We start from the raw sequence: 23,142 nt of genomic DNA on the forward strand, positions 1-23,142 counted from the left end.
ACAGTGTTCCAGTGTTTTTACAATTTTGCTTGCAGGAAGCAGAGCTAAGATTTTGTCCTTGGACAGACAACCTCTTGATGAGCACTAGGACATCCCCGCTTCTTGTTCTTGTGCTCAGGTAGCCTTCCTGTACCTCACTTACCTCCTCTTTGGGGCTCTCCCTTTGGTGAATCACAGTCTCTGTGTCACTCCCAGTCTTGGGTCACCTCTGTTCCCAAGTGTTACTCTGGTCCTGGCTTCTACTTCCCCAGATGATGATTTTACGCACACTCTGCTCTCCTCCAGCTTTAACTCTCTTTCCCCTACTTGTGCTCAACTAATGACCTTGTTTTTTGTTTTTTTTTTAATCACTGAGAAAATGGAAGCTATCAGAAAAGAACTTCCATATCTTCCTTCTATCAAATCTACTAACCTGTATCCAAATCAAGCACCTTATATTCTCTCGTTGCACTGACTTAACTGTCCTTTCTTCTAATTTAGGCCAACTCCATCTTGAGGCACTGGATCCCTGACCTTTTAGCCAACTGAAGACTCTTGCATCATCATTTTTTCCTTCTTTATTGGATCATTTCTATAAACATACATTATGGTATAATATTCTCCATTAAAAAAAATCCTGCCTTCTGATCCCTCATCTAGCTACACTTCCATCTCTCTCCTCCATCTTACAGAGAAGTTCCTTGAGTTGCCTATATTTGTTTTCTTCCCTTTTCTTTTTGTATTATTTCCTGGATCTTTTCAAATCAGGCTTTTGCACTTAGCACCCCATTGAAACTGCTTCCATCAAGAACACCAAGAACTACCACCCTGCCAAGTCCGCTGGACGATTCTTAGTGCTTATTTACTAGATCAGCAGAATTCCACTCTATTGGTTTCTGCCTTCTCTTGAAAATAATGTCTGCATTTGGCTCACCCTCGTGGATTTTCATTTCTCCTCCTGACTCCACAAACTGGACTGCCCCAAGCTCAGTCTCTAGCCCTGTTTTCCTTTCTTTGAATTTTCATTTCCTAGATGATACATCCATTTCTGAGGCTTTAATATCATCTATATACTGATGCTGCTAACATTAGTTTCTCCATCTTGAACTTTCCTCTCAACCTCAGACTTGCATTTTCAACTACCTGCTCATCAGCTTGACTGTTGTTTAACAGACTTGTGAAATTTAACATGGTCAATAAAACTCATGATTTTTCCCCTTCACACCCATTCTTCCATCACTGTCCCTCATTTTTTTTTTACTTTTTTGTTTTTTAAAATTTAATTTTTAATTTTGTGTTCCTCATTTCTGTAAATGGTTCCTCTTGCACTCAGTATTTCTCAGTCTCCAAATCTCAAAGTCATCCTTGATGTATCTCTTTTTCTCACACTCCACATCCAATCCGTTAGCAAATCCCATTGATTCTACCTTCAAAATAGATTCTACATATAATCCCTTCTTATTGCATTCATCACTAGCACTCATCTAAGATGATAGTATACTAACTAGTCACCCTGCTTCCATAGTTGTCTTAGTGCAGTTTGTTCTTTATATGGTAGCCAGAATGCTATTTTAATAGTATAAACGAGATAATGATGTACTCTGCTTAAAAGTATCCTGTCCTGTTTTCTTCACAGCACTCACCTCTACAGGACATTATATAACTATTTGGTGATTTGATTATTTACTTACTTTACTGCCAAAAGGAAACTTTAATGCTGGACTGTAAGGACTGTTGTTGGTCTTGTTTACCTCTGTCTTAGTCCATTTGAGCTGCTAAAACAAAAATACCATAGACTGGGTGGCTTTAAATAAGAGAAATTTATTTCTCACAGTTCTGGAGGCTGGGAAGCCTAGCAGATTGAGTGTCTGGTGAGGTTTTGTTTCCCGTCATAGATGGCTATTTTCTTGCTGTGTCCTCATATGGGGGAAGGGGCGAGGGAGATTTCTGAGGTCTTTTTTATAAGGGCACTAATCCCACTCACGAGGGCTGTGTCCCAACGAACTAATCTCTTCTCAAAGGCCCCACCCCTAATGCCATCATACTGGTGATTAGGTTTTAATATATGAATTTTGAGGGGACTCAAATATCCAGCCTATAGCAACTTCCATATTGCCAGTGTCCAGAAGAGTGCCGGGTACTTAGAAGGTGCTAGTAAACCATTTAATGAATGAATGAATGAATAAATGATCTTGGAAGCAGCCCACTCCTGGGATACTGTAATTGTTTCTTCAAATACCATTGCTTACTTCATCCTCCTGCCTCATCCTAAATAGCCACTCTCCCATGGATCCCTTAAATATATAAAAATTTAATGTTATGCAATTTGTTCTATTACCCTATGCAATTTATTTAAATATTAGTTTAGAGTGCTGGGTAATGGAATAAAGTATATGATAAATAGATGATTAAATGACTTAAAATATGACTAGCATGGATTTTCCTATGAAACAGTCTTTATGAACAAAACTCTATTATGATGGCTTTGGGAGGAATAAATTTGAGTTAAATTACTTCATCATACAGAAAATATTCTTTAAACCTCAGCTGTCTGTTTTGTGCCTTAACTGTGAGTGAATGTGTGTGAGTGCATATGTGGGTGTATATGTTTTAGAAGCTGGGACAGTTGCACGGTGGAAGACACAGTCTCTGCCGAACCCATTCAGCACATTTAATCACTAAATATTATGATAAAGAATAACGTTTTATTAACTAATGGCTTTCACTTAAAACAGAGAACATGGTCATTGTTAGAACATAATCAAAGATTAACACAAAGTATTATTCATGACCCAGTTGAGTTGGGCCCAAAGTTTGTTTGCTACTTTTATGCAACACTTTATTTCTTTTTCTTGGAACTGCTTGTACAATGGGTTTTTGCACATATTTACAACAAAATGACGAGTCCTTCACAGACAAGATTCTATCAGTTTAACTTAAGAGCATATGGCAATTTACATATAAACTGCTTTATGTTTGGAATAATAAAAATGTCAGGACAAATAGGGAATGTTAAACATGGTGATATTTTTATACCATGTAAATTTATTGCCCCATTTAAAAATTAAATTTATAAAGGGATGTGATTGATACTGTGCAGTGTAGTTGCCAACGAGACTATACAGCACCACTGGAATTGTACATTCACTTTCAGGCTGAGTGCTGTTTTATTGGTAAATAATTTGACTGCTGCAGTGCTTCCTTTCATCTTGTAATCCCATATTAAGCCTACCTAGAAAATATAAAGAATATCTGGGTATACTGACTTATATGTAAACAAGTTTCCTTGGCAGTCTTCCTCACAGAAATGGGAGTAGAATATTGGTCTGTTTCCTCATTCTAGTTGCTTCCTTCTGTGGAGTTTATTATGGTCTGGGATTTCTAAGGTCCTGAAAGAGTGCTGGTTTTCAGATCACTTTCCCAGGTTATACAGAAGTACAAGGTCCTTAGTGAGCAGAACCTGAAGAGACTTACACTGGCCTCTTCAAATGGAATAAAACAGACTAGGCAAGGAAAGAAACATGGGAAGGAGACATGTCTGAACAAAGGATGTGCCAGCAGACAGTAGATCTTGTATGATTTACTCAAGGCTCTGTTTTTATTCCTTCTAAATTTTGAAGGAAATGAAAGATATGTGTGGACACCTGTGAGTACATATAAAAACAAATGTGTGCATAAAATTTCGTATCTAAACTGTCTGAAATAACTCAGGCCTGTCAGCTTGATTCCCTTGAAAAAAGAAGTAGTGGAGAGAAATTCTCTAAAGTAGTTATAGACTCTTTTGGGATCAGAGAATGAATTTTGACTTGTGTTTAGAGACCACATTAATATGAACAGTACAAAGATCTAGATAACATATCCCAGCCATAAAAAACAAACAAACAGATAAAACCAGAAAAATGGAAATTTTGCATCAACTCAAAACTTGGACCAGAGGTCAACAGGGAGTTGTTCTGCGGTGCTTTTCAAGCACAGAGGTGTCTGCTGCTCTTTCTTGATGAATGCTGGGATGCAAGGTAAATCGTGGGCATTTCATGCCTTTGGAGCAGACAGGTGTCCGGTCCTACTGGCACTAATTATAAATAATACTCTCCCAGAGTGGTTCAGTAGTTAAGTCTTGGCAATTAGTCACATGTGTGTTGTCCCTCGTAGCCCAACTATGGGGATTTCAGAGTCTGTTCCTCATTGCTGGGAGATGATTCAGGAGGAATTCAATAGTGAATTTCTTCCAGCAGCCCTTACTCTTGTTTACAGCCTTTTTGCCAAAATGGGGTAAAAGAGGTAACAAGGGGGACAGGCCAATCTAAACCCAAAGCCCTTCCTGGTTCTGATTTAAGTGTTTTCTAAAACCTTCTTTAAGGAAGCATTCAAGGCTTATCTGAACATGCCTTGATTCAATAGAGTGTTGTCTCATAGCACATTGTATGTAGTAGTAGTAGAAGTAGCAGTAAAAACAGCTAGTCTTCATCTGTCCAATAATTATACAAGGTAGGTGGTGTTAACATGTGAAAGAAGAGAAAAGAAAATTGACGCTGAAAGATGTTGAATAGTCTGTCCATGATGCATACTACAGGTAGAAATAAATTGGTAAGTAAATGGAGTAACCAATGGCAAGTCCGCTGTTGTTAGCATGTAGCATGTAGTTGTTAGCATTTTGTTTTTGCCCAGCATTAAAATCATCTTTAGAAATCATAGAGATAATTTATCACCCCAAGCATTCTGCTGATGCTAAATAACATTCTTTCATAATAAAATAGCACTTTAAAATTAGAGGTACCCTTTCAAAATAGAGGTTTATCTGTATTACACATTTAATTCTTACAATAGTCTTGAGAAATAAATAAGCACTATTTTTTTTTAAAGGTTTTATTTATTTATTTGACAGAGAGAGACACAGCGAGAGAGGGAACACAAGCAGGGGGAGTGGGAGAGGGAAAAGCAGACTCCCCGCAGAGCAGAGAGCCCGATGCGGGGCTCGATCCCAGGACCCTGGGATCATGACCTGAGCCGAAGGCAGACGTTTAACGACTGAGCCACCCAGGTGCCCCATAAATAAACATTATTGTCCCTATTTTATAAAGCTGTGGAGGCTCATGACTTGCCAACATCTGTCCACTACCAGTAACTTTTGAATTGTAAGAAGTCAGGATCTTCTAATTTAAATTTCTTCCTCCTCTCCTCTTCTTTTTCACTAATACAGTCAACTGGTTGCTTGATCTCACATTAGGTATACAGCTGGGAGGTTGTAAGAAGTGCATTTTATGGCTGCCCTTCAAAACAAGCAAACAATGGAAAGCATTTATCCGTTGTTGCTTCTATCTGTTCTCCCTAAGGTATCTAGGTTATGCCTGCATATGTGGCACCCCCAGAAGGTAAAGGGCAAGAGGTGTGAAGCAGATGCCACAGGGCTGAGGCAAGGTGCTATTGGGTTGCAACCTATGTGAAGCTCTTGGAGTCCACCTAGAAATGGTCACTGCAGCAGGAGCTGAAATAAGAGGCAGGCAGTGCAAGAGGCTCTGAAGCAATACACAAGATCAGTGCAATACAAGTAACAAACAAACAAAAACAAACAAATTAAATAAATCCACCCCAGAGTCAAGAAACATTAAAAATGGGATCAATAAAAATAAAAAAGATAACAAGTCCAAGTATATCAATAATATAATAAAAATAGATTAAACATACTAGTTAAAGGCTGAGAGGATTAGATTAAATTAAAAATATTCTAGTTTACATCTCAAGTATAAAAGCATAGAATGACTTAACGGATAGAAAAAAATATACCAAGCAAATGTTAATCTAAACAAAAGTGACACAGATACGTTATCAGATAAAATAGGCTTTAAGTCAGGAAGTATTATATATATAGAGAGAGTTACTAAATAATGGTAAAATACTGAAATTACCAGGAAGATTAGCAACTCTAAACTCATATGCTTCTAACAAAGTATCTTAAACCTATAAAGCAAAAATTGATAGAACTAGAGGAAAGCAGACGTCTAGTAATAGTAAAAAATTTATTCTACTGTCTCAATTGTCATATTCAACAAAAAATATTTAATAAAGATATAGAAATTTGAACAACGCAGTAAACAGTTTGATCTAATAGAAACTGTACCAAATGCTTTGAGAATATACATTCTTCTTAAGCATACATGGAACACTTAGCAAAAAATGATCATGAACTGGATTAAAAAGCAAGTCTCCACAAATTTCAAAGAATCAGTATTATATACTCTGACCTATAACCTACATCTCTCAGATACTCAGAAATGCTGGATCCTTCTGGTAAGCTCTTGAGCAACAACAACTGTGTGGGTTAACTCCACATGAAGAGACTCTAGTAGTGGCCAGATGTATCTACAATTTGGGGCTGGTGGTGTTGGGAAAGGGGATGAATAGGCTTTGTTGCAGGTTGAATTATGAGGTGACAGACTACTTCCAATGATGCCTAAATACAAAGATATGCACTTGTTTTTCAGAAAATACAAAGAAGCCAGCAGTTAGGCAAGAGCTGAAAAGAAGTCAGTTATTCAGCAGCTTCTAGCAAGGGTAGTTATTGGAAATCTGGTGAAGAGATGTTTAGTTTATTAGAGAGGAATGAAAAATTTTTAGGTGTTGAACTATGTCAGAGGAGGTCAGATTGTATGAGTTAATGTGAAACTAACGTACTCTGCAATGGCTGTTTCATGCTGTGTCTACAATTTAAGGCTATTTCTTCCAGGTGGTATATGCTATATGTATAGCCACATACAATTTTAATTTTCTGGATAATTTTCTCATTTTTGGTTCTTTTCCCACTTTTTTTCATTGCCTAATCTATATAGTTGATGGTAGCTCTTTGATTCCTGCTCCTTTACATTTGAGTTATTAACCTAGATGGTATGAAACTAGATTCACATACACACACGCACACAACAAACCTCTTTTGATTTTTCTTCCTTTAAGGAGGGTTGATAATTCTGGAGGCATGGAATATTAATTGCTGGTTGGGTGCTAAGTTTTACTACTGACATTACCTATTAAGTATCTCTAAAGGAAATAATAAAATGGCAGCTTTTAAGAGCCCATTTGTGACTCATAAAATATGGGTTAAAACCTCCCATTTTATTACACTTTTACTTCTGTAATTATTACTGTAAGTGATAGAGCAGTGCAGGGTAATCAAGAAATCAACTCTCTCAACTCCTACAAAGGTCCATAGGCTCTCTGAAAATGATACAGATCTTATACTTGAAGACAATCTGTATAAGTCTAAAGAACACCCTGATGAAATAAAAAATAAACCAAATGAAAATGAGACAAAAAAAAAAAAAAAACCCCACAAAAGCCAAACTCCAAATAAAACAATCAAAATAATGCTAAAATTATAGATCTGCAGAACCCTTGAGCCCATACAAACCTGGTCATTCCCTGCTTCCACACTTAGGATGACCCTAGGAAATTTACTCAATATCTCCATAGCTTAATTTGCTCATTCAGTAAATGAGGGGTAATAGTTGTACATAATGAATTTTGTGTTGTGGGGACTAAGTGAGCTGAAGTATATAAATACATTAGTACGAGTTCTGACATATAGCAAATGTCAATACTAATTAATGTCATTATATTATAATTAATAGTGATAATTGTTTTCTTGTACATGGCCCATTAGATTGTCTTGTGGTATGTCTGATGTGATCTTTCTGAAGCCATGCGACTGGTAGCCTGTCTGTCCTGATATGTGCTTGAACTAGTAATCACAATTGACTTGTAGTAAAGCCTATTCTCACTCACTTTAGTTGGGAGAGGGTGGAAAGACAGTAAATCTAACTATTAGTTTTATTTTTGTTTTTAAAGATTTTATTTATTTGACAGAGACAAAGCAAGAGAAGGAACACAAGCAGGGGGAGTGGGAGAGGGAGAAGCGGGCTCCTCGCTGAGCAAGGAGCCCGACGTGGGGCCCCATCCCAGGACCCTGGGATCATGACCTGAGCCGAAGGCAGATGCTTAACGACTGAGCCACCCAGGCGCCCCTAACTATTAGTTTTTAATAATATTGTGTGAATGCCCACTGTCTTCAAAGCATTGCTCTTTTAGTTGTAGGAATAAGCCATGGTCTCTGATTTTAAGAATTTATGGTATACTATAGTATGCAGATACAGATACAAATACTGTTATACAGTAGAGAGAACTAGAAAGGAGTTGCAAGGGGAAGGGGAACTTGTGCGTGGACTAAGGTTCAGATTTAGATTAAACCAGTATTTAACCAATAAGCTACTGGATTTCATGCACTTGTTTCAGTATTGAACCAATCACCCATGGCTCTAAATTGGAACATTAGTTATTGTGATATGTAATAATCACTTTCAAATTGCAATTGTGTTAATCAAGGTGGTGCTTTTTGTGTTTGAAGCCAGGAGAAAAGATAAAAGTTCTTTAAAAAGTTTGCATTGCTACTTAGTAGAGTTTCCTTTGTCATTTGCTCCTAGGTCTTTTATCATTATTCATTCATTCATTCATTCACTCAGTCACTCACTCACTTGATTAACTAATTTGACAAAAATCTATTAAGATTCCATTATGTGCCAAAAACTGTGCTAAGCATTGGGGGTTCAAAGATGAATAAATTGCATTCCCAGGATTCAAGAGGCTCCCAGAAGAAGCAGCAGTGTATCCATAGATATATTACTATGTCATGAGATAAATTCTGTAATTGAGGAATGAAGCAGGGATGTATGCATCGTTTTCCTTGAATTAGTTCTAGTTTGTTTCTGGGAAAAATGAGAAGGTTGTGATGCGTGTATTTGTGTCCCCGGTGCCCTGGGCATTTCTGTAATCCTTGGTGTTTCTATTGTAGACCCTCCAGGCCCCTGCCTTGAATACCGTGTTCGTGGCACAGGTTCTCTTTTTATTTGTCATCTAATCTACCCCCAAAGAAGTATTGATTACTCCTGATGTGAGATTTCTGCTCTCGCAGGGTTAGAATTTCAGTAGGTACATCTTGAAAAAGCAGCCATTTAAATGCAAAATGAGGAATGGATGTGACCGTGGCCTCTGGCTAGGGTGCCTGCCTGGGGCCCCCGCCTGTCTCACCGAAACGGTCCATATCATATGGTGAAAAAGAATGGACCTCAGATATTGACAGACCTGGCTTGTAATTCTTGCTCCAGCATACATGGGCACTCTTGGGCAAGTTATTCAGGTTCCTTGAGGATAAGAATCTCTCTTTCAGAGAGGCACTGTGCAAATCAAATGAGGTCAACATACATCAAATGCCTAATGCGGTGTTCTGTATGTCGCATACAATAATAAATTATAATGGGGAGAGACAGACAAGACTAATAACTGAAATGTGGAGTGCTGTGGTAATAAGGGCTACTGAGGAAATAAAAAGTAGGGAAAGAAGGAAGGTAAAGGAAGGGGTGGTTCGCGACTTTAAATAGAGCAGGTAGTGAAGGCCTTACCAGAATATGGCATGTGAAGAGAGCCATGAAAGCAGTGAGGGAATGAGTCACATAGAAATCCGTAGGAAGAGAATTCCAGGCCGGGATCGGCCAGTGCAGAAACTGGTGTGTCTTAAACTAATTCTGGCTGGGGAGGAAAGAGCCGGGGGTGTGTGTCGGAGGGGAGCAGGCAAGAAGCAGTAGGATATGAAGGCAGAGAAAGTGGGATGGTCCAGCTCATTTGGGCCCTTCTTGGTCATGACAAGGGTTTGGCTTTTCCTTTGAAGGAAACAGGAAGCTATTGGAGGTTCTTGTGGGGGAGAAGCAACATAAGCTGAGTTAGATTTTAAAAGAATCAAGAGGGATAGACAACATGACAAAGCAAGTATAATCATGATAGAACCAAGGTTGTGGATATATGGATTCACTGTAAAAAATTTTTCTTTGCTTTGTTTGAAAATGTTCATAATAAAATGTTGGGGGAGAAAGATTCATTCTGAGTGATGGTCTGAGGAGAAGCTGAAGGCAGAGCAGGGAGCCCAGTTGGAGGTCAGGACAATGAGGCAGGGGAGAGGTAGTGGCTTGGAGAGGAGGGGTACTTCTGGGGGTGAGAATAGGGTTTTGAGTCTGGATATATACTGGGAGGGAGAGACATGAGAATTTAGTAGCAGATTGGCTGCAGGGGGTGAGAAAGAGAGGAATCAAGGATGACACCAAGTTCTCTGGCCTGAGCGACTGGACAGATGTGGTGACCTGTACAGAACAACTGCCAAGTTGCTGCATTCCGTGCTTTCGTTCCAGAAGGGCCTTTCCCACTGTGATACAGGTGAAGTTGTCTTTGTGCTATCCTTTCCCAAGGACCTTCCTTCCCAGGCCCAGTCACCCTCTATGGCCTCTCCCAGCCTGACCCACTGCTGTTGCTCACTGCCTGCTGCCATCCCAAGCGTGGTATGGCTATGGAGTAGAAATAGCCCTGAACTTGGAGTCAGAAGACCGTAATTCTCTGCCTTCACCCATCACTTAATTTTTCCGAACCTCAGTTACCTTATGAAGCTAAAAATGCACACATCAGGAATGTTGGGGAATTGCGAAAACAAGCAAGAAAACATTTAGCACAAAAGTCTTTGACATTGCAGGTTTGTTCTTTCTTGCTTTATTTTCCTCACACTTCATCCCCCACTGAAATGTGTCCATGTTGTCGCTCACTACCCTGAAGGTCTTTGATTTATTAGAAAGTCCCATGGAATTTCTAGAGTTCTGTGGTGACGTTCTCAAGTGTGGAGCACTGGCCTAGGAGGGCCCATGAGTTCTAACCCTGCTTCTTCTCCCCACGAGCCAGATGGCTTGCACAAGCTGCCTCAATTTTCTGTGATTCTGTTTTATTGTCATGGTATTCTCTAAGGTTCTTTGCTTCTAGATGCTGCCTATTAGAGGTGCATACCCACAGAAATCTCATTTAATGCTTACAGTAACCCCATGAAGTAGATCTGCTCTGATGTAGGTGACAATATTTTCACCTGTTTGGTCTAAACCACTTTGGATTCTATTTTTTTTTTAAAGATTTTACTTATTTATTTGAAAGAGAGGAAGTGAGAGAAAGAGAGAGCGTGAGCAGGGAGAAGGAGAGAAGCAGACTCCCTTGCTGAGCAGGGAGCCCGGCATGGGGCTCCATCCTGGGACCCTAGGATCATGGCCTGAGCCGAAGGCAGCCGTTTAACCAACTGAGCCACCAGGAGCCCCACCATTTTGGATTCTAAATGCAAGGTTTTCAGTCCAGTTTGTTTATGTCTGAGGTGTATTTAGTTATACATTGATTTAATAGAAGTTTATTGAACATTGGGCCCTAGGTAAGCAGGGAGGTGGACCTTTTGGAACCCCCTTAAAATCATGCTCATCCAATTGGGACTTCTGGTGAAGAGTCACTCATGCAGCCAGACTGTGAAGAGCTGGGACAGTGTTCATGGGCAGGACTTGGAAAATTCTTACAGTGGACTCTGATACAAGAGAAAAATGTGAGAAAAGACTGAAAATAATGAGCTCATTGATTCTTTTTTTCTTCAAGTTTTTACTTAAATTCCAGTTAGTTAACATACAGTGCAATATTAGTTTCAGGTATAGAATTTAGTGACTCATCACTTAACATACAACACTCAGTGCTCATCACAAGTGCCCTCCTTAATACGAATCACCCATTTAACCCATCCCCCCGCCCACCTCCCTCCAGCAACCCTCAGTTTTTTCTCTATGGCTGAGTCTATTTTCTGGTTTGCCTTTCTCTCTTTTTTCCCCCATGTTCATCTGTTTTGTTTCTTAAATTGTACATATGAGTGAAATCACATGGTACTGTCTTTCTCTGACTGACTGACTTCTTTTAGCATAATACTCTCTAGCTCCATCCATGTCATTTCATTCTTCTTTATGGCTGAGCAATATTCCATTTTATGTATATACATATATATATGTGTGTGTATATATATATATTTTCCAAATATACACACACACACCCCAAATGTATATATACACACACCACATATTCTTTATCCATTGATCAGTTAGTTGATGGACATTTGGGCTCTTTCCATAATTTGGCTATTGTTGATAAAGCTGCTATAAACAGAATGGCTAAAATTAACACAGGAAGCAACAGATGTTGGCAAGGATGTAGAGAAAGGGGAACCCTCTTCCTCTGTTGGCAGGAATGCAGACTGGTGCAGCAACTCTGGAAAGTGAGCTCATTGATTCTTAGAGAGTGTCCTTCAGAGTTAGTTGAAACTTTAGCCATGGGCGCCTTGGCTGAAAAGAAGTTTCTGAAAGAGATTAAGGGTATCTCTTCTGAGGATTTGAAGACTCTTGTAAATGATTACAATCTTTTGGAACTGTTTAAAACATTCTTGTTGGGATAGAGGGAAATGGACCAAATAAGCTCTTCTGTCTTATTAGGTATTTAACTAGTTACAGTGTTACTTACAATGTTGTTCGAGGCCACTTCTAAACTCTTAAGCCCCAAGAAAGGAGACTTCTCTTTTTACCTCTCATGTCCACATGACTAAAGGAAAAAGGCCTACTTACTGTCACTAACTTCATTCTCAGTAAAGTGAAGCAAGTCCAGTTGCCACTGTAAAGGAAGCAAACTAGAGGAAGATTTGAAAGCTTTTCTTTGTTAACATGGCTAACTCTAGATAAAGGGGAAGTGGCTTTATTTTTACACTAACTTAATTGGCCATCTTTTGAGGTTGAGCTGCAGTTTTGTGGTTGGTTGTATTTTAATGTGCACAATCAGCTTGATCATTCAGAAGCATGGGAGATGCTGAACGTTACATTTTCACATCTATCAGCATAGATGGGTTTAATAATTGAATGGTCAAGCTCAATTGTGGAGATAATCTGTGAACTCCTACTTGGTTTATAGAAAATATAGGTATAGCCCAGTGATAAATTTTAGGAGTGGGGGGTGAGTCCAGCTTGTAGATGCAATTACATTACTCTATACATCTACCCTGTGCACAAATACCAGAGTACAAGGTCTATTATATTAATACTGTGCCGATAATGTCACTGATGATTAAAACACCAGAAACACCAAAACAAAAGTATATTTGTTAAGGTAAAGAATAAAAAATTAATATTTTATTTTTAAATCATTTTATATATTTTTTAAAGATTTTTATTTATTTATTTGTCAGAGAGAGAGAGAACAAGCAGGGGAAGTGGCAGGCAGAGGGAGAAGCAGGCTCCCTGCTGAGCAAAGAGCCCGATGCAGGACTCGATCCCAGGACCCTGGGATCATGACCTGAGCTGAAGGCAGTTGCTTAACCGACTGAGCCACCCTAATTTTGGGTGCCCCCAAATTAATATTTACTCAGCTTTGCCACAACTGAGTGACATTATTTTAAAGCTTTATTGAAGTATAACTGACATAAAGTAAACTGCATATATTTAAAATGTAAACTTTGATGAGTTTTGACATATGTATACACCAGTAAAACCATCACCACAGTCAAGATCAATGAACATATCTATATTCCTAAAAGTTTCTTTGTGCCTCTTTGAAATCTCTCCCTTACTTCCTTCCCCAACCTCCTTCCAGTCCTGGGGAACTACTGTTCTGCTTTGGGTCACTAAAGTTTAGTTTGCATTTTATAGAATGTTACAAAAATAGAATAAGATGATATGCACTTTTTGTTTGGCTTCTTACATTCAGCTTAATTATTTTGAGTTAATCTATGTTGTTGCATGTATGTAGCAGTAGTGTATTCTTTTTTTATTTCTGAGTGAATTTATTTTTATTGCTCAGTAGTAATCCCCTGTATGGATATAACACAATTTATTTATCCATTCATTGGTTCATGGACATTTGGGTTGTTTCCAGTTTTGGCTAATACAGATGAAGCTGCTGTGAATGTTTCTTTACCAGGCTTTGTAGAGACATATGCTTTTATTTCTCTCTCTCTCTCTTTTTTTTAAAGATTTACGTATTTATTTGAGAGAGAGAAAGAGATGGAGAGCATGAGCAGGAGGGCCAGAGGGAAAGGGAGAGGGAATCTCAGCAGACTCTATGCTGACTGCAGAGTCCCATGCAGGGCTCAATCTTAGGACCCTGAGATCACAACTTGAGCCAAAACCAAGAGTCAGATGCTCAACCATTGCACCACCCTGGCACCCCTGTTTTTATTTCTCTTAACTTAATGCCTAGGAATGGACTCACTGACTTATATGGTAGGTGTATTTTTTATTTAAATTTGTCAAACTGTTTTCCAAAGTGATTGCACAATTTATTATTCCTTCCATCGGTATATGAAAATTCTAGCAGCTCCACATCCTCACCAACATTTGGTATAGAAAGTCTTTTTAATTTTAGCCAGTCTACCAGCAATGTACAGAGATCTCATTGTAGTTTTAATTTGCATTTCCCTAATGACTAATATTAGGCATCTTTTGATGTGCTTATTTGTCATCTCTGTATCTCCTTTGATCATATACCTGTTCAAATCTTTTACCCATTTAAAAAAGTAAGTTCTTTTCTAATTGAACTGTGAGAGTTCTTCAAACATTCTAGACACTTTTTTTTCATATATGTGCTTTGCAAATGGTTTCCCCCGGTCTGAGGCTTACTCTTCATTTTTGTAGTAATGTCTTTAGAAGAACAAAATTTTAATTGTGATGACATCCAGCTTATCTTATAGTTTGTGATTTTTTGTGTCCTATTAAAGAAATCTTTGCTAAATGTAGGGTCCCCAAGAATTTTTCTCTTTTTTTCTAAAATTTTTATAATTTTAACCATTACATTTAGGTATTTGATTCATTTTGAATTAAATTTTATACTACAAATCATTGCTGAGCAAAATTTTAAAAAGACCTAAATAAATGCAAAGATATATTCATGGAGCAGTAGGCTCAATATTGTTGTCAGTTCTCCTCAAATTGATCTATAAATTCAACCCAATCCCAATGAGAATCTCAGCAGCCCTTTTTTGTAAAAATTGACAAGCTGATTTAAAATTTATATGGAAAGGACCTAAAGTAGCCAAAACAACCTAAAAAAGAACAAATTTGGATGACTTACCCTACTTGATATCAGGGCTTACTATAAAGCTATGGTAATCAAGAGAATATGGAATTGGTGTAACAAACAGATTAATGGAACAGCATATAGAATCCAGAAATAAATCCACACATGTATGGTCAATTGGTTTTCAACATGTGTGCCATGCGTTCATTCAATTTAACGGGAGAAAGGATGATCTTTTTCACAAATGGTGCTGGAACAATTGAATATTTGTAGGCAGTGAAATGAACCTTGACTCTGTGGACATTTTACCAAGTCATTATCAAGAACCTAATAAAATACTGTATTTTTAATGGGTTTTTAAAGTAACAAATCGTTAGAATTAAATGATTCGTTATGGGAAAAGTTTAAAAATTTGAATTATCACTAGCTAACAGAGGAAAATTCATACAAGTTATCATATAAATGGTGATCAATATTAACAAATACAATTCATCAGTCTCTTGCTTGCCCTCTATAAAACTGTGCAAAAAAAAAAAAAAATCCACTACAACTCCAGTATATAGAAAATGGGAACAGCCAAGAGAGTCACATGCTCTATCATTCTGTCTACATAGGCAAACTAATTTATAAATACATATTTTAAAATGTCGAAAAAAGAACAAGACTAGGTTGTTTTGAAACAGTTTGCTAAATCAAAAAACAAAACTTTTGTGTCATTATATATACCTCTTTTGTGTCCAAGATGGAGCCTGTAGTAGCAAATACAAAATTGAGAGATGAAGGTAAGTGATTTACTAGTTAAAGAATTTATTTATTTGTGATCAATCCCCTTAATACTATTTATATGTGACTCTCCAGTCTCTGGTGATCACCATTTCATAATAAAATAAAAAAAAAAAAACTGTTTTCCTTCTCTATTCCCTAAATGCAGATTTGCTAGAGCCCTTGCTGCTTTCCATGCCAGTAGATGGCATTCTTATTCTTGTTTTTATTTTAATAGTCTTAGATTCATGATAAATGTAATGCTGTGGGCTGGACTTACATTCAGTTCTGGTTCCCACAGTCCAAGTTCAGGATGAACAACTTCTGATGCACATAGAAAGGAGAGGCACATACTTAAGAGAAAGATAAAAATGCAGTCCATGGAAAATAGAGATGTGTCCAAAAAATTGCCACTTCTTTATTTTTTACTTAGCTGGTTAGTGTCAGGTCCAGTGAGGATAGGAGTTTTTGGAAGGGAAAGGGTCTTGGGTTTGGATGTTTTGGATGTTTCCTCATCCCCTGCTTGCTTGGTCCTGATGACTCTGCTGCTTTGATGTATCCGCTTGGCATAGTCAGGGTTCATTTTCCAAATCTGTAGACGCTGTGGTCTGCTGATCTCAGCCACAGTCTCCTTCAGCCCTGGCTTTGCCCCCACCGCAAAGACCCTTCTTTAGGGTTATTGTACCCACAGGAGGGCAACCTGTGGCTAACCTTCTTGCTATTCTTGGCTGCAGTCTGACTCCCTCACTGAGGGCACCTGTGAATGACAGGATTCCTTCCACACCCACCACATGGAGCCACTGGAATCTCAGGGCCACCATTTCTGACCTGCTGCCTATATGTGTTCCACTGCCATTTTTATTCTGCGGCAATTACCATGTTCTGGGTAGGGGTATAGTGCAAAGTGGCATCTTCCCAGGATTCCAAGTGGGAAATAGGCCCAGGGGCCCCTGCCTTTAGCTTAACCTTCCATCATTCTGGGATGGCTACATATTCACTCAGTCTTTCGGGTTCAGTCATACCTCTCCTCCTACTTTCTCCCTTCAAGTTTTTGTCCCCAGAAATGGAACAAAATTTTGCTTGTTCCAGAAAGGGCAATTCATCCCATTTAGGTCTGTTGAAAACCCCCCTGAATTTTTTATTTTTTACCATACAGATGATCTTTGCCGTAAATCAGTGTTTTCAACAGTGTCATATGCAGTGTTCCCCGTTTATATAACAAACATTTTGTAATACCTCTTGACTATAAGTATTAAAACAATGACCTAACTTTATTATGAAGGAGAGTGAAAAGAAAGTAATTTTTTCTAAAAAGACATTTGTGTCTGTATGTACAATCACCATGAATCCCACAGCCATGAATGCAGACTGTCTTACTGTTAACTCAAATATCAAGAATGGTAAGATTGTTCAAAGCTGTGAACTTCATTGATAAAAATATGATCATAATAAACTATAATTGTTCCTTGATTTACTTTGCAGTTACCATCCTGGAAAGTCAGCACATATTAAAAATGGGCAAATAATACTACCTATATGTACACCAAAATTAGATAATTATAAAAATACCTTCATTAATGTGATGTTGTACAAAATTCTGTGCAAACAGTTCTTTCTGCAGAGCTGTCTTGTTCCAAGATACATAGCATCTCTGCCTTCTGCTAACTAAATGCCAGTTGGGCTCCAATCATTGTGATGACCAACCCCCTCCCCTGTTTCCAAATCTCTTGGGGGGCACTACCATTCCTATTGAAAACCATTGTTTTAGGCAATACCTTCCAATAAAGTTAGTTTATGATCTTTCCTGGGTCTGCAGGTCACAGGTTCAGCAATACTCTGCAGAATGAGCCCTTTGTTCATTTATTTTCAACTCATCCTGACATGTATGCTGTGGTACAAGTGTCCCCAGTATTGATATATCTGGGGACTCCTAGGTGGTCCAAGTTTTGTTTGAGAACCACAGCACCATACTATACTGCCCTTCTATTCCTGTCTTTTGCTCATTTGTCTATTGAACTGTTTTCTCATGGATTTGAATTAACTCTTAATACCTCTCAGTTATGATTAGGAAATTTGAGATCCAGAGAGGCCATGTCTCACGAAGGGTCTCAGAGGTGGACATTGCATAGATCTAAGACCAGAGCTCCAATCTTCTGACCAGAACCTTCCTATTACTTCGTATTCTTATTGCCTCATAAATTAATCCATTGGCTTTTTAATTGGAAGTCTGTGTACAAATAATCTTTTTTTTTAAATTAATGTTGATGCAAATCAATTCAGTAGGGTCTGATTGTGATTGTGCCTGGCTGAAGTTATACAGTGAATTTCTAAACCCACAGACCTATAAGGTGGGGACCCCATTAAAGCTACAGTCACCTTATGAGGCCCAGCCCAAGGAAGTCTTTCAACTATACCCATAGTTCCCCACGAGCCATGGCTTTCCTTGGTTTCTTAATACATATTTATCCATTCTTGTAGTCAGGCTTTGTTTACTGTATTGTCTGGACTTTTCTTTCTTCTTTTTTTCACACGTAAAGGTTTCCATTGCCTAGATCTCCAGATACTGTCTGGAACAATCCATCTTGCCTGGAACCAGATAATAATGTAAATCAAACATGTAACACAAAAACAGAAACAGTTTTATTGTCTTCTCTTGATGTAGCAAGTTCTGTATAACAGGGAGAAAATTCACATCTCTGTACAAAATTAGAAAGAAAATTCTATATAAGGTGTAAATTTTATGATCCAATCCCCTCAATTTGAGTCCTTCTGATCTATCTAACTGTTATTCTTTCTAAATCAAGAAAAGAACATTAGGCGTAATGGTTGAGTTGTGAATGATAAACTCTGTGTGTATATTAGGGAGAGAATGCATATGTAGCAATTGACTTAACTAGGTGAGCAGCCCTGGGCGCATTTATGTCTGAGATCCAAATCAAGCCCTTAACAGGCAAGATTCTTTAATATAAATGAGAAATAGGCTTTATCCTGCCATAATGACCTGCAGCCTCTCAGACATGATTCTCCACAGACCGATCACTCCACACAAAGGTTGGCCAGCTCACCAAAGCTATTATCTTTTATTTATGCAGATCAGATTGTGACAATCCTTGGAATTCTTTGTTTTATCTTCTTTTTTTAAATCCTTCTGACATGGTCCTTTCTTTCTTTTTCTGTATCAGCAACTCCCCAAACAAACATTTTCATGACTTTCCAAGTCATTGAATGAAAATATTAGAGTATAATTTGGTTAGCTTGTATTATTCCACACAGAAAAGAAAACTGTTTTAATTTTGGAGGCTACTAGATAAAGGAAGAGGGAAAAATTCTTTAATTTTTTAAACCACACAGGGAGCCATGTATTGTGCCAACATACTAACCAGCACCAAATCCCAGTAGTTTACACTTCCATTATTTAATATGCCCTCTGGAGTTTTGGATGTGGCTCAGAAAAAAAATTTTTAAATTTCTTACATATGACCCTAATTTCAATAGACGTGCTTTAAAAAACCTTGGCTTTCTTCCTTTCACATTTCCCATTAGTCAATATTAGCTACATATTCATGGGTGAGACTTTAAATAGCACACATCTTGTTAAAAAAAACATATCAGGGTGACTTTTTTTTTTTTTTTTAAGTGGGTGTGCTTCCAGTGATCTTTCCCTCTTGGGGGATTGGAGGAAAATGTTCAGCAGTAGGAGCTGAAAGAAAAAGAGAATATCACTTCTGAGTGTGGCAGTTTAGTTTTCATTGCATATTACTTTTTTTTTTTTTTTTCTGTAGTGCTGTTCTTTCTAGCTTTTATCTAAGCAAAGTAACAAGGCAAGAGACCCACTGAGAGATCAGGCAACAACCATTGTAGGAAGGATTTTCCCAGTTGATTTGGGGGAGGCTGAATTCAGCTGACATTCTCAGGGTTCTTATTCCTGCATTTAATCCATAAGCATTTTATTGAATGCTAATTATTATGTCTCAGTTACCCTGCTAGATGTTATGGCAGATAGAAGAAAGAATCAAACATGATTTTTGCCTTTATTCATTCATTTGATAAACACTTGTTATCCACTGGCAAAACGACAATGCACCAGCCCCACTGATCTTTTCAATCTGGTGTGGAAGACAATAAGTAATGGTGGATGTTTCACAAACAGGGTAAGTTGTGGGGCCGCCATATAACTAGAGGTACCAGGTGCTATGGGAGCATACAATTCAGGATACCAACTTAGTGTTGCATGTGCAAGAGTTAGCCAAGGTCTACCTGAAGTAATAAAATGTACCTTGAGCTCGGAAGCATGAGAGCTTGGGATGGTAGGGAATGGAGTGTCCCAGGAAGATGGGACACAGCTGTGTGAAGGCTGAGTTGAGTGGTGCATTGGAGGAACTAAAGAAAAGCTTAAAGCTAGGTAAGACTCAGTTCCTCTTTCTCATTTCAGAGTGAGTTTTGAGGGCTGCTCATGGCCACAAGTTGCTTCCTTAAGTGACTGGAAGAGGTGAGCTTCGTTAGGAGCAACTTGCCACCTGTAATTCACATCTCACTGGAGCAATCATGCTCGGATCTTAAACAGGACTTGTTATCTTGGACTGACACTATCCTTACATGCTAGCTTTGACAAATTTATGCTAAATTTTAAAATGGATGATTTTCATGAATATACTAATCCCTCTAATCCCTTAATATGGCCATCAAGTCAGAAATTTCTATGTTCCAGCATGAGTGCTCCCTTCTCAGGGCACTCCTATGAGAATGCAGTCCTTATTTATTGCATTCTGGGTAAGGCGAGCTATCTTGTTCACATGTAAGAAACTGTAATGCATCCTGCACATTTAAAGTGCCCTCTGAAGTGTTCTCCTTCACAAACTCTCCCTTTTTCCCTGTTACCTCTAAATTTTTCATACCGTCTCGAGCATCTCTCAAAGAATTGCAAATTCTGGCTGGAACATGATTAATTTAGCATGTGGCCTCTTTCGATGGAGTGCTCTGCTGTCCATCCTCCTTATGCAAGGCTATCTCTCTTCTTGGCTCTTAGCAGGAAAAGTGAATTAAGGCAAAGGCCCAGGCTGTTCAGCTGTGCTGCTTGAAAATGAATTTTTACTGGCAGTGCCACAAAGGCAAAAGTGTGGTGTTTCAAAAATGAAATTACAATATACGGTTGATACTATTTTAGTTGCAAAGCTCAGTCACCCCATTTCCCTCTCACAGCTTGCTGAGGGAACATCTGTTATTCTTCGTTTGGAGGTGAAAGGCAAAACAAAGACATTTCTCCTCCTTAAAGTCTCCCTACCTTTATATCGTTCATGTTTCTAGCACCTTCGTTATTCATTTCATCAGCTAATATTTTCTGAGAGAAGGTCACCTCCCTTAACTATTGAGAGGAGAGGCACATTTATTTCCCTTGCTGGAATTCTTTTAATAGAATTCAACTTAGCTGAGCCATGAAGGCCAATACTACTACATTCAGAGATGGCTTCCAGTGGTGCTTACCAAGGAAATCTGCTCCAGAATATCTTTGAGACTTGGACCTCTATGGTTCCCATAATTTCTGTGAAGAAGGACAGTGAAAAATATGAGCCTCTTTTTTGGAAGAATTTTGACATCTCATTTGAATATACCTCTTATAATTTACTTACTTGCTTAAAAATACTCTATTTGTGAAAGGGATGTGATTATTAGGTCTCTAAACTAATTAGCAAGTGCCTGGCATGTAGTTAGGGCTCAGTCCATGTTAGTGATGATGATGATGATGATGATGATGATGGTGATGATGATAAGGACAAAGAGGAGGAGAAGGATTATAGAATGTTAGGTCTTTGAAAATATCACCAAACAACATGTTGATAAGACAAAGCTGAATTTATTTATAGTATGGTAAAGTTGGGGGTGGTGATGGGGAGGGAAGAACCTCTCCAGAGTTCTAATAATGAATGGAAGTCTGGTTTAAGGCAGGTCTTTCAAGTTTGGAGGGTAGTGGAGGTTGGAGGAGCTGGTAGACAGCAGTATGGGGATTTGGGAGGAGGATGTTCACTGGGATTGAGTAAAGATCATGACGTGATAGTTCAGGATTGGTGGAGTCAAGAGTTTTGAAGGGTCTTAGAGAGCAAACAGTCGTTGGATGGAAAAGTTGAGCGTTTTGATGTTCACTTAAGTGGGATTTTCAGGAAGTTCCTGGAACTGACAAAGTGATTTGCAACTTTTTTTCTTCCTGGGCAAGTTTTCTGAAGTAATAAAGTAACATCAAGGAAGGCAGTGAAATAATAAAGTTATGTTGGTGAAAATGGCCAGTAGTAAAGCTGCACTAACATCACGGTAAATTGTGTGGATACAGAGGGCTTAGATTCTTCCTCCTCATCCTCCTCATCTTCCTCCCTATTCTGGAATTTTGAAGATGATGTTATTTACTATCAGGGAATTAGGTATTTGAGATGTGTGTGTGTGTCTGTGTTTGTGATAATATGCTGCTTATTCTGTGTTGACTTAAAAAGAAATTCTATGCCAGGCAAAACGTTTTCCCAAGACTCGTTTCAAATCTTGACTCCTTGTAGATTTTGACCAAAGTGCTGGAGAACTTCACATCCTCCAAAATCTAGCTCCTTTGTGGACACTCTCAGGTATCCCTGTGAGGTATTAGGATTTGCTGCTTTCTTCTCTTGCTTTCCCCACACTGTGAGATCCTCAGAGTAGGATTTGCATCAGCTTTCTGCCATTGAATACTTTTCTGCCTAATGACTGGGACTGTACTAAATGCTGAAGATACAATGAAGAATAAGAAGCAGTGCCTGCCCTCTTTGAGGTCTCATCCTGGTAGAGAAAGTAAATGAAATAATTGTCACTTATTCAACTTTTAATGTTTCTATGTGCCTAATAGAGCATTGCACCTAATAGGGTTCCAACAAGTCTGTGATGAATGAATGAATGGCTGCACATTGGTGAGCTAGGTGTGAAATGGTATTTTATTGTGGTTTTATTTTCCTGGGAAATTTTTTATATATCTCATTTATTGCTCCTTTTCTAAAAAATTGTCTTTTATATCATTTACCTGCTTTATTTTTTATTCTTATTTATTTTTTTGCTGTTGTTACTAGGTTGTTGTCTTAAAAAACATGGGTATGTAGGATTTTATTATATATTCTGAGCAAAAGTTTCTTACTGGTTTTGTGGATTGTAAATATCTTTTCTCTGTGTCTGGCTTGTGTCAGTGTCACTTTAATATATTGCCTTTTGTGCTCCAGAAATTTTAATTTTAGTATACACATATTTATTAATCTTTTTATTTATGGTTAGTGCTTTTTTGGTGCCTTATGTAAGAAAAACTACCTACCTTTACATGATAGAGATGCTCTTTATTTTCTTTTAGAAGTTTTGAAGTTTTGCTTCTTGAATTTATTTTGCTTCATTTACTTGAAATTGATTTTTGTGTTTGGTATAAAGTAAACATCTGACTTTATTTTAGTTCTCTTACATGCATATGCT

At 38.1% G+C, this 23,142-nt stretch overlaps 1 long non-coding RNA gene across 3 annotated transcripts in view; it reads left to right on the forward strand.

Annotated features, from left to right (window-relative positions):
- The window catches only part of LOC118009313, a 203,435-nt gene that overhangs the window by 33,744 nt on the left and 146,549 nt on the right, over positions 1-23,142 (forward strand). The window lies entirely within an intron of this gene.

The sequence above is a fragment of the Mirounga leonina genome, unplaced genomic scaffold (genome assembly GCF_011800145.1).
Source record: "Mirounga leonina isolate KUSES-001 unplaced genomic scaffold, KU_Mleo_1.0 Mir_127, whole genome shotgun sequence".
Taxonomy (NCBI): domain Eukaryota; kingdom Metazoa; phylum Chordata; class Mammalia; order Carnivora; family Phocidae; genus Mirounga; species Mirounga leonina.